Below are 12577 nucleotides of genomic sequence, written 5' to 3'. Positions count from 1 at the left end.
CAATTCCAAAACGACCATCCTTACACATGCTCACTTTTTTCTTTCTTTTTTTATTGAAGTATAGTTGATTTACAATGTAGTGTTAATTTCCGCTGTACAGCAAAGTGATTCAGTTATACATATATATACATTCATTTTTTTTTTTTTTTTTTTTTTTGCGGTACGCGGGCCTCTCACTGTTGTGGCCTCTTCCGTTGCGGAGCACAGGCTCCGGACGCGCAGGCTCAGCGGCCATGGCTCACGGGCCCAGCCGCTCCGCGGCATGTGGGATGTTCCCGGACCGGGGCACGAACCAGTGTCCCCTGTATCGGCAGGCGGACTCTCAACCACTGCGCCACCAGGGAAGCCCTACATTCATTTTTATGTTCTTTTCCATTATGGTTTATCTCAGGATATTGAATATAGTTCCCTGTGCTACACAGTAGGACCTTGTTATTTATGCATTCTATATATACTAGTTTGCATCTGCTAACCCCCAACCCCCACTCCATCCCTCCCCCACCTCTCCTCCCCCTTGGCAACCACATGTCTGTTCTCTATGTCTGTGAGTCTGTTTCTGTTTCATAGATAAGTTCATTTGTGTCATATTTTAACTTCCACATATAAGTGATATCATATGATATTTGTCTTTCTTACTTCACTTAGTATGATAATCTTTAGGTCCATCCATGTTGCTACAAGTGGCATTATTTCATTCTTTTTTATGGCTGAGTAATATTCCATTGTATATATGTACCACATCTTCTTTATCCATTCATCTGTCAATGGACGTTTAGGTTGTTTCCATGTCTTGGCTATTGTGAATAGTGCTGCTATGAACATTGGGGTCATGCCCAACTTTGATACCATGTGGGAGCTCGCTGAGATGGGTGCCCAGCACTCGGAGCACTGAGTTAAAAGGTGCTCTAGTCAATCTTCCGTTATTCACATTGTGTTCTTGTTAGGAGGAGAAATAGTTCATTGTATACATATATTCATAAGGCAAGTTCAGTACACGCCCTCTGGGCCATTGATATGCCTGAGACCTAGGAATTGAAATTCTCAAACTCACAAGATTTCTTTTGGTTTTGCTGAGGTGAAGGCTTTTATAACCAGTCCATATTTTACAGATTTGTGGAGTTTTGAGGCAAGTACACACATACAGATCAAGACTGTGGGCTCTCCACTCGCCCACCAGCACCAGCAAACATTAGCTACTGGGTCACTACCCATCATTAGGCCTCATTTACAAAGGAGCTGCATGCCAGACTTCTGCAACTTCTCTACAATTTGTTCTCATAATTGTCAGTATTACTATTCACAGTTGTTACTGTTATATGTCAATCCGTGATGCCTCCCACTGTCAGAGGCTGTCAGGATCTTTAGGGAGTTTCCTTTTCTTTAGGCAAGTTGCTCCTCCTGCATCCCTTATCCCTGCCTGGTGGGTTGGCCAGTCTTGAAGGGCATCTCCCTTTGTCATTGTCCCCTCACACCACCTGTGCTTATGACCAAACCATGAAAGATGCAGGACCAGTGGTGGCTGAGCTAGAGAAGAATGCGGGGGCCTACCCCCAGAGAGAACATGATTGGACTTTCCTGGGCAACTTCCTTCCAGGCCCACCATCTCGTCTGTTTCCCAGGAATAATCCAGAATAATCCTCTATGACCTCTAAGGCTTTTCCGCTCTGAGAATCCACCTCCTGCAGGAAGAGGGAGGTTTCCAGTGTTTGGATCAAAGCTGTGATTTTCTCAAAAGGCCTTTATCCTGGAATTGACAAGGTAGCAGGGTTTGGAAGGCAATGGTATTCTACATCCTACACAAGCACAGGTATCTGATTTATAGATGATATTTTAAAAATAGACACTACTGAGGTATAATTTTCATAAAATAAAATGCATCCTCAACATGATTAATATAATCAACACTGGTGTATGTTACATATAAAAGTTGTTACAAGAGCAAATCCTGAGTTCTCATCACAAGGAAAAATTTTTTTTCTTCTTCTTTTATTTTTGTATCTATATGAGATGATGAATGTTCATTAAACTTACTGTGGTAATCAAAAAAAAAGCATCCATTTTAAGGGTACAGTTGGATGTATTTTGATAAACACATACACCTATGTAACCACTGCCACAATCCAGATGTATTTAGAATGTTTCCATCATCTCCCCCAAATTCCTCTGTGATCCTTTGCAGTCAATACCATCCACCCCAAATCCTCAGGCAACACTGATTGACATTTTTCCCTATAAATGAGTCTCATGTGGTCTAGAATTTCATACAACAGTATTTACTCTTGTGTCTGGTTTCTTTCGTTCAACGTGCCATTTTTGCCATACATCTGTGCTGTTGCCTATATCAGTAGTTCTTTCTATTTAGTGCTGAGTGGTATCCCATTACACTAATCTTCCACAAATTACTTTTCCATTGCACCTGTTGCAACAGTTATCAATTTGTTGCCTGTCAACTCCAAACCTACCCGCCAATACCTGCTCTGGGATAGTTGGATATCCCCCTTTTCGCGTTTCTCCTTTTCAGTGAGTACAATATTAAGCTGTGTCAGTAGATGGCGCTGTGGAGGGACACTGCAGGAAGAAGAAACTTTTCCTGGATCAAGTGTGCTTCTGTTTGCTTCTCTACCTCCACCTGCACTGCTGCCAGAGGCATGTCCATGGGAGCATCCATTAATGTTATGTCCCAGCTGTGTGTTCAGAACATGCCTGTGAGCTCACAGCCCCAGGCCTAGCCCCGTGTCCTCCTCGCTGGAGCTTCCCATGGTGGACTCTGTGCACCTCGGGCACCGTCCTGCTGGTGAGCAGACCTCTGATTTCCCTATGCACCAACCTGCCAGCCTCCACCACCAGCTCCCTGGAAGGCTGTTTCCAGTGACCCTCCAGACATGGGCACACACATCCTAGGACTTCATCATTCAGCCTGCAAGTAGGTTCCTGACTCAGACTCTCCCAAGGTGCTCCCTGCCAGCCAGTACCACAGAGGGATGTTTCCTAATTGCCTGGAGGCTATGGACCAGGCCTGGCTTGGGCTCCCGGCACACCTCACATCGCATTACAAATTTTTCAACAAGGTTTGATTTCCTGATTGAAGGAGAGGGCCCCTTCCAGTCTGTTCTTTCCTTGGACACTCCCTCAGCTTTAGAATATTCTGTAGATTTCTCTTTAAAGCTTCTACAGTGATAGAGTTGATAATTTTTAACATTAAAATTTCCTTGTTCACTGGACAGCTACATGTAAAAGAATGAAATTAGAACACTCCCTAACACCATACACAAAAATAAACTCAAAATGGATTAAAGACCTAAATATAAGGCCAGACACTATAAAACTCTTAGAGGAAAACATAGGCAGAACACTCTATGACATAAATCACAGCAAGATCCTTTTTGACCCACCTCCTAGAGAAATGGAAATAAAAACAAAAATTAACAAATGGGACCTAATGAAGCTTAAAAGCTTTTGCACAGCAAAGAAAAACGTAAACAAGACCAAAAGACAACCCTCAGAATGGGAGAAAATGTTTGCCAATGAAGCAACAGACAAAGAATTAATCTCCATAATTTACAAGCAGCTCATGCAGCTCCATATCAAAAAAACAAACAACCCAATCCAACAATGGGCAGAAGACCTAGATAGACATTTCTCCAAAGAAGATATACAGACTGCCAACAAACACATGAAAGGGTGCTCAACATCACTAATCATTAGAGAAATGCAAATCAAAACTACAATGAGGTATCACCTCACACCAGTTAGAATGGGCATCATCAAAACATCTACAAATAATAAATGCCAGAGAGGGTGTGGAGGAAAGGGAACCCTCTTGCACTGTTGGTGGGGATGTAAATTGATACAGCCACTATGGAGAACAGTATGCAGGTTCCTTAAAAAACTAAACATAGGGCCTCCCTGGTGGCGCAGTGGTTGGGAGTCCGCCTGCCGATGCAGGGGACACGGGTTCGTGCCCCGGTCCGGGAAGATCCCACATGCCGCGGAGCGGCTGGGCCCGTGAGCCATGGCCGCTGAGCCTGCGCGTCCGGAGCCTGTGCTCCGCAACGGGAGAGACCACGACGGTGAGAGGCCCGCGTACCGCAAAAAAAAAAAAAAAAAAAAAACTAAACATAGAACTACCTTATGACCCAGCAATCCCACTACTGGGCATATGCCCTGAGAAAACCATAATTCAAAAAGAGTCATGTACCACAATGTTCATTGCAGCTCTATTTAGCCAGGACATGGAAGCAACCTAAGTGTCCATTGACAGATGAATGGATAAAGAAGATGTGGTACATATATAAAATGGAATATTAGCCATAAAAAGAAACAAAATTGAGTTATTTGTAGTGAGGTGGATGGACCTAGAGACTGTCATGCAGAGTGAAGTAAGTCAGAAAGAGAAAAACAAATACCATATGCTAACACATATATAAGGAATCTAAAAAAAAAGATGGTTCTGAAGAACGTAGGGGCAGGACAGGAATAAAGACGCAGATGTAGAGAATGGACCTGAGGACACAGGGAGTGGGAAGGGTAAGCTAGGACGAAGTGAGAAAGTGGCATGGACATATATACACTACCAAATGTAAAATAGATAGCTAGTGGGAAGCAGCCGCATAGCACAGGGAGATCAGTTCGGTGCTTTGTGACCACCTAGAAGGGTGGATAGGGAGGGTGGGAGGGAGGCAGACGCAAGAGGGAGGAGATATGGGGATATATGTATATGTATAGCTGATTCACTTTGTTATAAAGCAGAAACTAACACACCATTGTAAAAAAAAAATTTCCTTGTTCAAATTACTGTGTGGTTTCTATATTTTGATTGACCCCTCACAGATGCATTAGACATTTGTATTGTTTCCAATTTGGGGCTATTATGAATAAAGCTGCCATGAGCATTTTTGTCTTTGGGTGGACATAGGCCTTCATTTTTCCTGATAAACAGCTAGAAGTGGAGTTGCTGGGTCTTGGGGTAAGTGTATGAGAACTTGCCAAACAGTTTTCCAAGGTGATTAGACTATTTTACATTTCCATCAAATTGGCAATTGTGTATCTTCTTTCGTGACACATCTGTTTAAGTCTTTTGCCCATTTTTTCTTTGTCCTATTAAGTTGTCATCTTATTATGAGTCATAATGGTATCTTTCAGAGAGAAGAAATTTTAACTTTGATGAAATTCAATTTATCTTTTTATTTTTGGGCTAGCGCTTTTTTTTTTTTTTTTTTTTTGCGATACGCGGGCCTCTCACTGTTGGGGCCTCTCCCGTTGCGGAGCACAGGCTCCGGACGCGCAGGCTCAGCGGCCATGGCTCACAGGCCCAGCCGCTCCGCGGCATGTGGGATCCTCCCGGACCGGGGCACGAACCTGTGTCCCCTGCGTCGGCAGGCGGACTCTCAACCACTGCGCCACCAGAGAAGCCCTGGGCTAGTGATTTTTATGTTCTAAGAAATCACTGCCTACCATAATGTTGTGAAGATTTTTTTCTATTTTCTTGTAGAAGTTTTTAACTTTTATATTTAGGCCTATGATCCATTTTGAGTTAATTTTTTTGTATAATGTGAAGTAAGGGTCACGGTTCATATTTTTCCACTGAAATATCCAGTTGTTGCAGCACCACTTGTTGAAAAGATTATTGAATGACTTTGGCACCTTTGTCAAAAATTAATTATTTCTGCAGTGTTCTGTTCCACTGATCTATCCTTATGCCAATACCATTGTTACTTTATAGTCAGTTTTGCAATCAGGTAATATAAGTCTTTCAACTTGGTTCTTCCTTTTCAACATTGCTTTAGCTATTCAATGTTCTTTGCATTTCCAAATAAATTTTAGTATCAGATGCCAATTTCTTCAAGAAGCCTGCTGGGATTTTTACTGAAAGTGCATTGAGTCTAAAGGTAAATTTGGAAAGAACTGACATCTTAACAATAGTGTGCCCTCCAATCCATGAGCCCGGTATGATTAAATCTCCATACGTTCAGGTCCTTAATTTCTGTCACACTGCATCTCTCTGCCCATCCTTCTGCAATTACATCTCCCTTTGACCACGGCTGGGAAGTTTTCCACTTTTAAAGACCCAGATCATTAGATTGGGCCCGCTCACATAATGCAGGATAATCTCCCTATCTCAAAGCCCTTAATTTAGTCATATCTGCAAAGTCTCTTTTGCCGTGTATTAACATATTCACATGTTCTGGGCATTAGGGTGTGGGCATCTTCAGGGGCTTCGTTATTCTGCCTGCCACACTTCACCGCAAATAATGCTACGATGAATATCCCTTGTACATGTCCTTTTTTTTTTTTTTTTTTTTTTGTGCGGTACGTGGGCCTCTCACTGTCGTGGCCTCTCCCGCCGCGAAGCACGGGCTCCGGACGCGCAGGCTCAGCGGCCATGGCTCACGGGCCCAGCCGCTCTGCGGCACGTGGGATCCTCCCAGACCGCGGCACGAACCCGTGTCCCCTGCATCGGCAGGCGGACTCTCAACCACTGCGCCACCAGGGAAGCCCTCCTTGCCATTTTTGACATTGTAAATCACTATTCTGTAATCTGGTTATTCACTTCTGTCCATAATGCCATTCATTAAATAGAAATCCTTACTTTTAATGTAATCACATTACACAGTTTGTAATGTATGATTTGTGCTTTTGAAATACTAAAAGTTCTTCCTTGTCCTTAGTTCACAAAACTATTTCTTTAAAATTTTTCTTTTATTTATTTATGGCTGCACCTCTCAGCATGCAGGATCTTAGTTCCCGGACCAGGTATTGAACCCATACCCCCTGCATTGGGAGCTTGGAGTCTTAACCACTGGACCGCCAGGGAAGTCCCTACATTTTTCTCTTATTAACTTTATATTTTAGGGACTTCACTGGTGGTGCAGTGGATAGGACTCTGTGCTCCAAGGCAGGGGGCCCAGGTTCAATCCCTGGTCAGGGAACTAGATTCCACATGCATGCCGCAACTAAGAGTTCACATGCCACAAATGGGGAGCCCACGTGCCGCAACTAAGGAGCCACAAGCCGCCACCAAGGACCCCATGAGCCGCAACTAAGGAGCCTGCCTGCTGCAACTAAGACCCCGTGCAACCAAATAAATAAATATTAAAAAACAAATGAAAAACTTCTATGCCTTATTCCTTAAAAAAAACTTTACATTTACCTTTCAATCTTGGGTCTAAGATAAACTATCTAGGGCTTATCTTTGCATCTTGGTGTAGGAGAGTGTATGATCAGGCCACTCAAGATGGCTGTTCTCTCTCTCTTTTATTTTTTTGGCCGCACTACACGGCTTGGGGGATTTTAGTTCCCCTACCAGGGATTGAAACTGCGCCCTTGGCAGTGAAAGCGCAGAGTCCTAACCACTGGACCGCCAGGGAATTCCCTCAAGATGGCTGTTCTCTTGCTCTCTGTAAATCCCCTGCTCGACCAGTCCCTGTTCACTCACGTGACTATCCAATCCACTTAATAGTAGGGCTTAATCAGTAACTGCCTACCTGCTTGTCCCTTGCTCCAGCCGCCGGTTTCCCTGGTAACTGATGAGCCAACCTGACATCAATTTCCCCTGTAAATGGTAGCCTCCCTCTTCCCTGAGAAGCGAAGTTTGCTGTCATGGCCTGCCTGCGTACCTGCCATAGTGGGGTGTTGCTCCAGGACTTTTTGCTTCGGACGTGTAAGATTCCCCTCCAATAAGCTATTGATGTCTCTGTCGCTGTCCCCAGGCTCTTCTTCCATCTCAAGGCTAAACAATTACAAGGCTTACAGGCCTGCGAGGCGTAGCCCAACAATTGGTGAACCAGTCAGGAAGCTGATGAAACCCGTGAGTGCCAGGATGTCGGGAGATAAGGGTGGGGAATGGAACATTGTGGGGGTGATCCTGGTGGCAGTCCACTAGCATGTGGGGCCCTGTGGCAGCTGACTACCACGAGAGATGTCTTTTTCTTCCATTATGTTGATGATATTCTGTTAACCTCAGAGTCTCTTTCCAGTTTAAAAGTAGCAGCCCCGTGCTTGTGACTCATCTGACTTCACAGGGACGGCTGGTGAATACAGACAAAACACAAGGACCTGGATTATCTACAAAATACAAGCATAACCCTGACCCACCACCCCTAAACAACTACAGACACAGGCTTTAGGGATATTAACTCAGGAACAAGCTTGCGAATTGGACGTGGCCAGTTACTCAGAAGAGTTTGGTAAAGGCCTGTGGCAACGGCAAAATAATGAGAGTACCCTTGGACTGCTGGTCCCAGCTGTGGAAGGGTGCAGAGCCACCGTATAGTGTGATGAGACAGCAGCTATGTTCAGTCTACAGCGTGTTACAACAGGTGGAGGACATCATAAAAAGCCTACCCAAGTCTTTGAATGATGCAAAACAACCTGTTCCGGGTCTAGAACAGCTGTGTGTGACATCGATAGCAACCAAAGATCCCATTTTCCTGGCCATGAAGTTCAGGAATGGGCCAATAAAAATGACATACGCTAGCATTTCCACCTACCCTACAAGCCCACTGCTGCCAGGCTAATTGACTACTTAAAACAACAATTGAGACGGGATTCCTGCTCTCAACATGTGGACCAGGAGGCTAACTCAAGTCCTACGATCTTAACAACCCAGGAGCAATCATTCTAGTGCCCAAGCCACGTTAACCCAGAGGGAACTAGTCAACACCATCTGAGTTCAACTGTTGACCACTGAAGGACTGAAGGACCATTGCCAACTGTTGCTCAGGACAATAACTGACCCAGTCACTTTTGCCCTTATCACAGGATCTACCCATAGTGGGGGAATATGTTATAAAATGGCCCTGGGACTGGCAGGTAAGCCCCTGGTGGTTTGGGGTTGCTGCCCCGTGGGGAACAGGATTAGAAAGGGACTTACAGATTTCACCTGTCTTCTACCCAGCCCCACCTAAGACCACTAAGGTAATTAACCCAGGCCCCATACTAGAGAAAGACATCATTATACTAACGCTGTGGTTCGTTGTTATACCACCTCTCCAGTATTCGGCACTGGCTTTGGGGACAGAGGGTGGACAGGTGATATGGCAGACCAGGACAAAAACCACAGGCAGGGGTGGTATTAGCTCAGAATGCTCTTACTGCTTTGATTTTGCATGATGGTCATGATCTCCCATGGTGCCTGTTAAACATCTCACATTTCATCCTAGCCCGAGTGGAGGGAATCAGTTCACGGACTGGGTGACAACCCACGTAGGGGCAACTGAAGACTCTCGCCTTCCTCCTGTCTTGCATACCAAGTGCCTGGCTCCAAAATCGCCCACCTCTTGGCAAATCCCTTTTATTTTATGGCCACATGAACCACCGCATGGCATGTGAGATCTTAGCTCCCTGACCAGGGATTGAACCTGTGTCCCTCTGCAGTGGAAGCACAGAGTCTTAACCACTGGACCACCAGGGAAGTCCTGCAAATCCCTGTTTTTGGTGTAGTAGGTATCTTACACCTGATACTCTCTAGCTGCTGCTGTATTGCATTTGTGGTATCTGGTTGCAGTGCACCTCTACATACCTGGCCTCTACATACCCAGGGATATCATGGAAGAGGGGTGGACCAAGATTGTAAGGATTGTACAGGGTATATAGGGGTGGAGTGTATAGTCAGGCCACCCACGGCTGTTGTCTTGCTCTCTGTACATCCCCTGCTCAACCAGGACCTGCTTCACTCACATAACTATCCAGTCCTCTTAATTATAGGGCTTAGTCAGTAACTGCCCACGTGCTTGCCTCCTGCCCCAGCCACTGGTTTCCCTGGTAACTGATGAGCCAACCTGACATCAATTCCCCCGTAAATGGTAGCCTCCGTCTCCTCCCGAGTAGCAAAGATTGCTGCCATGTCCTGCCTGTCATATACAGTGGGGTGTCACTCCAGGACCTTTTGTTTTGGACATGTAAGATCCCCTGTCCAATAAACTGTTGAGGCCTCTGGCACTGTCTCCAGGCTCTTCTTCCCTCTGAAGGCTAGGCAACTACAAGGCTTGAAAGTCTGTGGGGTGCAGCCCAACAGTAGGGATTTTTTTTGTCCGGATAGTGAACCAGTTTTCCTAATACATATTTTAAACAATCCACTTTTCCCCATTGTTTTAAGGTGCCCCTCTTGTCATATGTTAATTTCCTAGGTATACACATGCCAATCTCAGAGTTTTCTCTTCTTTGAACAGAAGTTGATCCAACCATTCATAGACTCATATTATTGCACATAAGTTGTAGAGTAAGTTTAGTTAACATACCAGCTGAAATTTTTAGATTATGTTGAACTTACAGATTAACTTGGAGAGTTAATATCTTTATATTAAACTGCCTTATCCAAGAATAGGGAATGTCTCTTCATTTATTCAGATAATCAACTCTTAGAGTTTGAAAATTCTCTCCATAGAGGTCTTACATATTCTTAAGTAATCATTACTTAATAATTTAAATTGCTTTTGTGGATAATATCTCATATTTGCTGGTTATAGATGTTACAGAAAAATGCAACTTATTTTTGTAGAGTGATCTTGTATCCAGCAACTTTGCTGAATGCTCTCATTAGTTCTAAAAATTTTTTCTTACTTAGGTAGAAATCAAATTACCTATACATGATAGCTTCATCCCTTTTTCAATCCTTTGCCTCTTTTTTTTGTCTTTGTGGCTTTGTACAGGATTCCTAGAACTATTTTAAATGGTAATAATGATAATGGGCCTCCTTGTATTGATCTTTTTTTCCCCCTAAATATGATATGCCTAGGTATAGGCTTATTGGTATTTATCCTAATTGATATTCTCTGAGCTTCCTAGATCTATGGTTTGGTGTCACTAATTTTGGAAAATTCTTGGCCATTACAAATTTCAAATATTTCTGCTCCACTTTTTCTCCTTCTGGTATTCCCAATATGTACGTGGTACACTTTTTAGAAATCCCCAATAGTTCTTGGACGTTCCAGTCTGTTATTTTCACTTTTTTTTTTTTCCCAGTATGGGAAGTTTCTATTGCCTTATCTTCAAGCTCACTAGTTCTTTCCTTGACCACGTCCCATTTGAGACTATCAAGGGAGTTCTTCATTTCTGCTAGTTTATTTTTATTTTTACCATGTCTTTTGTTTTTAGAGGTTTCCTCTCTGTGCTTGCATTACTCACCTGTTCTTGCATGCTGTCTTTTTCATTAGATCCCTTAATATATTAACAATAGCTATTAACCGTAGCTATTTTAAATTCTCTGCCTGACAACTCCCCATTGTGTATAATATTTGACTCTGGTTCTGCAGCTTTTTCTTTTCAGGCTGGGTTTTTTCCTTGCCTTTAGTATGTCTAATATTTTGTTGAAAGCTGGACATCATGTATTGGGTAACAGGATATTGGTAACAGGAACCAAAGTAAATAGGCCTTAATGTGTGATTTTATTTTAGTCTGGCTAGGAGCTGGGCTGTATTTAGTGTAACTATATATGTCATAGATTTCAAATTCCTCTGGTGACCTTATTTTTATCTCCCCTCTTTTTTTAAAATAAATTTATTTATTTTTATTTTATTTATTTTTGGCTGTGTTGGGTCTTTGTTGCCACACGTGGGTTTTCTCTAGCTGCGGCAAGCAGGGGCTACTCTTTGTTGCGATGCATGGGCTTCTCATTGCGGTGGCTTCTCTTGTTGCGGAGCAGGGGCTCTAGGCACTCGGGCTTCAGTAGTTGTGGCTCGAGGGCTCTAGAGCACAGGCTCAGTAGTTGTGGCACACAGGATTAGTTGCTCCGCGGCGTGCAGGATCTTCCCAGATCAGGGCTCGAACCCGTGTCCCCAGCATTGATAGGCAGATTCTTAACCACTGTGCCACCAGGGAAGCCCCTTTATTTCCACCTCTTGATTTGGGGCTTCCCTCAGAGGCTGTGTCTGGGGCTTCTCTCAGAGGCTGTGTCTTACAGCTATTTCAACTGTAAGCCACTAGGTCCCTGTTCATATGGGGATAAGCTGTGGGGCAGAGGAAGCATTCTATAATATGATTGCACCTCAATTTTTTTTTTTATTTTTTATTTATTTTTTTTTTTTGCGGTAGGCGGGCCTCTCACTGTTGTGGCCTCTCCCGTTGCAGAGCACAGGCTCCGGACGCGCAGGCTCAGCAGCCATGGCTCACGGGTCCAGCCGCTCCGCGACATGTGGGATTCTTCCCGGACCAGGGCACGAACCCGTGTCCCCTGCATCGGCAGGCGGACTCTCAACCGCTGCGCCACCAGGGAAGCCCGCACCTCACTCTTTTAATGGGTCTATTTCCCTGTGTTGTGATTTTTTTCACAAGTGTTTCTTAGCTTTTCTTCTCCCCTTAGGTGAGACAGGAAATCTAGAGGGCCCTAGAATGGGGAAAATGCCCTTCTCCACGGTAGGGTGGGCTCTGGTTAAGTGTTTTCCCTGGAGAGGAGGCTTTTGTCATGGAGGAGGCGCTGAATGTTTTTCAGAACTTTTCTTTTCCCCTCCCCCTGATAAAACCACTAGATCTTTCTCAGGTCTTTACTGTAGGTGCCTAGAGAAAAAGTCCATCAACATATGCACCCCTTCCCAGCCTCCAGTTGTTTGTCATTCTCAAACTCGTCCACACTCAGCCTCCA

This window comes from Grampus griseus (genome assembly GCF_964374135.1).
Source record: "Grampus griseus genome assembly, chromosome: 1".
Classification (NCBI taxonomy): Eukaryota; Metazoa; Chordata; class Mammalia; order Artiodactyla; family Delphinidae; genus Grampus; species Grampus griseus.
The sequence above is the reverse complement of the archived record's forward strand: the minus strand, read 5'-3'. Positions refer to the sequence as shown.